This window comes from Lichenostomus cassidix, unplaced genomic scaffold (assembly GCF_008360975.1).
Source record: "Lichenostomus cassidix isolate B80296 unplaced genomic scaffold, HeHo_3.0 HiC_scaffold_34, whole genome shotgun sequence".
NCBI lineage: Eukaryota > Metazoa > Chordata > Aves > Passeriformes > Meliphagidae > Lichenostomus > Lichenostomus cassidix.
The window spans coordinates 2,559,505-2,564,920 of record NW_028147431.1 but is presented as its reverse complement, the minus strand read 5'-3'; the positions used below and the strand labels follow the sequence as shown (position 1 = coordinate 2,564,920).

Below are 5,416 nucleotides of genomic sequence, written 5' to 3'. Positions count from 1 at the left end.
CAAGACAGCCACTTGACCCCAATGAATGCAGGATCTCCTGCAAGGACTGATGCTGCCACCACTGCAGCTTCTCTGCTTCCACACAGGGAACCCGGCAGAGCACAGCCACAACACCCTCTGCACGCTGCAGCTGGCCACAGCAGGGCAGGGTGGAGAGGGAGGCAGCAGCACTTTGGGGAGGCGGCAAAGAAAAGCCAGGAAGAACGACCTCTGAGCCAGGACGATGCCAAGGCCCGTGGTGGCAATGACAGCAGCAGTGGAACTCCCCAGCAGCAGTGGAACTCCCCAGGTAACCGGTGGCAGCAGATGCACCCACGATAATCAAAGCGCTCTGGCTAACTGACCTGGCGCCGGGTCACCCACGACCGTACCTCCAAACTGACCCACTGTCACCACACCCTGCTGTCTAACTGCCCCAGCACCAGATCACCCACGGCCATACCTCCAAACTGACCGACTGTCACCACACCCTGCTGTGTTTGGCAGCCTGGTGCTTTTTTCCGTATCTAGAATGTGAAATTTCCAGACAAGGAGGTTGCTTTTTCAAAATTCTACATGTGAGGACGCTCCAGTGCTTTTCCTCAACATGAAAATTATGGCTTTTGGATTTTCTTTATGCCCCTGACAATCTGCACACTTTTGGATTCTGGCTGCATCGGTCTGTGCGCTCTATGAAAAACATTCTACTGTTTGGACCTTCTGAGAAACGGAAATCTTCCACTATTTATGAAGCGATACAACGAAACCTTTTCTCAAAACTGTTTTCTTATTCCCACCCCCTAAACTTTTATATACTTACACTCATCTATTTACATTATATCTATTTGCACTTATTATAGAGAAAATACTTACAAATCCATTGACACTTACGGAACCTCTCCTAAGACACAAGCCACATATTTACAATGTTCAACTTGTATATTTTGACAATTCAATATTACGTCAGACTTCTACACTCTAACCTTACACATCTACTCATATCAAACCTCTCTTTACATTAATATCTAATATCTGATTAGACTTTGTACAGAACAGCTAATAGATCTATTTATTCTTTTTTTACATTTTGTCCTATATATCATCCTGCCTTATAAGTTAAGCTCTTTAATTGGTTCATTTATATACACAACACTTGTGTTTGCACTTTAAAATCTTCTATCTGCTTTGGCCTTGCATGGACAAGCTTATGCAGGACACACATTACTCTTTCTCTCTCTGCCTCATCTGCATGGTGCCCCAAGGAAGATTTTACAATAACATTTTCCTTTCCTTACCTACACTTTAGCTCCATTTCATACCCTCCGTTATTCAAATCCTAATACTTTTCTTACTGCCTACAAGATCACTGTCATAAAGGAACAGCAGAAAAATGACAACACCTCCCTAGCTCAACATTTCTTTTTCCTCTTTTCCTAATTGCTCTTCCCATTTCACATGTTGCCTTTTTAATGCATGTTTAAAGGACTGCAATTAGCACTGCTCCAGAAGAATTTGGGAAGTGCTGCTTCTCCCTCTGGCTCACTGTGGAACAAAATCCAGACGCGAGATGCCGCTCTGTAGCTGTAGAAAACCTCCGGGTATTCATACAAACAATACACTAAATAAATGAAATTCTATGCCTTCAAAGAAATTCCCCATGTCTGTAAAATCTAACAAAATACATTAAAAAACTCTCCTGATCAAGTATGTATCCATTTCAATGCTGAACAGACACACTTTGAACTTTTAAAAACTTCTGGCTTTGGTGCTACCCCTTCTTACATTACAAAAATTGCAAATTCTGACCTCAAATCTGGGTTCTGGGGGATCACGGGCAACTATACCACGGCTGTCGCCAGCCCAGATCCTACCTAGGCCCGTATGGGATGTAGGTTCACCTTGGGGTTAGACACAGCTGCCCTGGCAAAAATTCCTCCTGCAGGCACAAGATTACATGGCAGATGTTCTTAGGCACACTCTGAGAGGGGTGGGTTTGGATGGGACTCTGGGATGCAGACGGCTGCATCACCAACTGCCCTCAATACCTCTCACTCATCCTTCCTTTCAGCTAACGGGCCACGGCCCCCCACCCGCTCCACAGCCCCCTACAGCCCTGTGGTGCCAAGTGCTGCCCTGGACAACACGACACCTGTCAGCTCTGGAGCCCAAATCCTGGTTTTGTAAGCCTGTGGTGGGACTCAGCAATAGGGACTGGGGGCTGCACCTCTCCTGGGGTGACCTTCGGCTCCACTAACCTTGTGTGGTAACAATTCACATGGTAGCCAGGACTCTGCCCGTGGCCCACGGGTTCACCCCCCATCCCGGTTAGGGCTCACTGCTCCATACCCCACCTATCCTGGACATGCTCTCACTCCCCCAGCAGAGGCACTACCCTGGGGCTCTGCACCCTGTACACATTTACCTGTATCTCTCTGACATCCCCTCCTATGCCACCGCCAGCAACCCACCTTGGGACCGGGCTCTGTCTCCCACACCCTTCTCCCTTCTGCTGCTCCCCATGCCTCTCCCACAAATGTTTACTAATGCATTCTATTGCTGATCAAACAGAGAAATAATTAACACATTCACACTTTTCATTGGGAGTTTATTTATTAAAGGAATCATGGGGAGTAATAAGCTAAAATAAATTGCATCAGCCTGCGCTTACCACGCAGCTTTTCCTTGCTTCATAAGGTGACGCTGAACTCTCTCAGCAGGACTAAAAAATCCAGCTCTCCAGTTTAATAAAAGCCACCTTAGACCCACTGGGCCCAAAACCGTAACAAATGGCACACTTCTTTTAGAGAGCTCTGCAACTACTCACGTTGGATACTGCTTTGGGGACTGCAACAATGACAGTCTTGCCATCCTGGCAAGCTCTGGCTCTGAACAGCCTGCTGCTGGCAGCTCCTGCGGCCAAAATTTATCCAGGCCGGTGATGATTGGCATCTTCAGCACCACCTTCGTGCCACCCTAGGCAGCTGAACCGGGACACCCAGGACATTCCAGGCAGAGGTCCCTGCAGAACCATAAAAATCATTCAGTGCTTTGCAAAGCAAAGCTCAGAGGGATACAAGGCATTTTTCAGGAAAACCAACCAAAAACCCAGAAATTTTAGTGACCGAAGAACACACTTTTTGGAATGCAACTGCAGCCCGGCTCGTACCGAACGCTACACCTATCCACACTTTTAAGGGTGTGGAAAATGCCTTCAAAAACAGCTTATCCCATGACCACCTCCCACTGACAGGATCCTTGGGGCAACTCTTATATTTTTGCATGTTCAACTGACAATAGGAAAACAGGACAGGTGTTTGGGATTTCTCTGAGCACAGTCTAGCAGCTCACAATACCCTTTGGGCTTTTACTTTGGTATTTTTATAACCTGGGGTTTTAATTATTTTCTGACCTGTGCTTGTCATGGGCCTGCAGCATCCTAGTCCAGCCTCTTGGCTTCATTTGCCTTCTTCCACTGCATTTATCCTAGCATGGAAACTGCTAAAAAGCACAAAACAATGACACACGCTTCACACTTCAAACGCAAATAAATTACAATTACGAAAAATCTCGCTGCCACTTTTCTAAACTATTCATCACAGACCTTAGAAAAAGCAAAGGTGATCTGTCCCTGACAGGACCCCGCTGGGACACTGTGGTGGTTTTGATTGGCCCAAAACATCAGCGAAGTGTTTTTAACATCTAAGAGAAATTTGAGCCCCTCAGAAGCTGTTCTAGTAGGCCTAGGGAGGTGTCTGAGGGGTGGGGTGTAGCACAAAAATGGCTCCTGTGTGTCCTGAGTGCAAGTTCTGGAAGTTTTTACATCAAGTCCAGCAGAGCCAATCTCTGATGGCTCTGAAAGTAATAGACATGCTGCCGGCCAAGTTTGGGCCAATTAAAGGTGCTAGTTACGCCTCTGTGAAAACATATTTAAAAAAAAGTCAAAACAAAGCAGGCGCGCACTTCTTTCACTTTGTAGTTGGAGGAGGAGGAGGTGCAGGTGAAAATATGTGAGGGAGAACAGCATAGAAAGTGCCAAAGTCAGTGAAGAAGCGGGGAGAAAGAAGTGCTCCAGTGCTTCCGGCACCAGAGCTGAAACTTTCTGCTAGCCGTAATAGAAACTATGGGGGAGTCAGAAATTCCTCCTGCAACCCATGAAATCTGTAAAGATGCAAAAATACACCCACAGCTCTCTCCAGAGGAGGAGGTAGATGCCTAAAAAAGACTGTAAACCAGTGGGAGTCTCATCTAAGAGTTAAAACTGCAAAAGGCCTTAACTGAGAGAGATAAGCCTTGCTCCTGGCATAGAAGCAGCCTAACCTCAGCTCGGGAGAGTCTGCACAGCACCTTATAGACAAAAAACTCATGTTACAACAAAAATTCGGGCGGGATGTTGCTCATGAGATTGGACCCACACCAAAGAAGTTCCTAGAGGACTGTCTCTCGTGAGAAGGACCCCTGGCTAAGTAGAAAACCTCTTTTCCTGATTAAACTAACCAGAAGACCCCTCAACCTGCCCCCTGTCTGTGTTGCTAGTTTGCAAAGAGAGAAAAAAGGGGGGGGGGTGAGTGCAGAGACTGCTTCTTAAGAGGGTAGGGGTGAGAGCAGAAAACTGTCTGAAGAGAGAGAAAAACAAGCAGAGATAAAGAGTATTTATAGTAGAAAAATTGTAGTAATGAGTAAATTTGAAAATCTGCTCTGTAAACTGAAAAGAGACCCCACACCCTGCCCCCCCCCCACCTGGCTCGTGGATTGTAGAGGAGGAAAGGGGGTGAATACTATAAGTTCGTAAGAGGGAGGGAGGGGTGTGAACAAAATAATGTATAAAAAATATATTTTTACCTTACATCTATCCTCCAATTCTGTTAAGTAATTAAACACTTTTTGCAACTTTAAGCTTAAAGCCTGTTTACCCTTTTTCGTGCGTCCTCCTGGCAAGGGTCCTGTCTCAAACCCACAACAGACACCCGAGCAGGCTCAGCGGGGCGCGGGAAGGCAGGCGGCTTTGGAGACGATTCACAGACACGCTGCCGCTGCCCGCAGGGACACAACCCGCACCGGCAGCTGCGGCTCCGCTCCCGCCCGCCCCCGCGGCCGCAGTGCCTCCCCCGGCGCCTCCCCCGGCGCCTCCCCCGGCGCCTCCCCCGGCGCCTCCCCCGGCGCCTCCCCCGGCGCCTCCCCCGGCGCCTCCCCCCGCGCCTCCCCCGGCGCCTCCCCCGGCGCCTCCCCCGGCGCCTCCCCCGGCGCCTCCCCCGGCGCCTCCCCCGGCGCCTCCCCCGGCGCCTCCCCCGGCGCCTCCCCCGGCGCCTCCCCCGGCGCCTCCCCCGGCGCCTCCCCCGGCGCCTCCCCCGGCGCCTCCCCCGGCGCCGCCCCCGGCGCCTCCCCCGGCGCCTCCCCCGGCGCCTCCCCCGGCGCCTCCCCCGGCGCCTCCCCCGGCGCC

General features: G+C 49.8%; 1 long non-coding RNA gene across 1 annotated transcript; it reads left to right on the top strand.

Annotated features, from left to right (window-relative positions):
* Positions 1–233: 233 nt before the first annotated feature.
* LOC146423200 (uncharacterized) lies at positions 234–1,683 on the top strand. The gene is made up of 2 exons (XR_014847730.1): positions 234–289; positions 1,463–1,683. It is a non-coding gene; the product is annotated as an uncharacterized LOC146423200 (long non-coding RNA).
* The last annotated feature ends 3,733 nt before the right edge of the window (positions 1,684–5,416 follow it).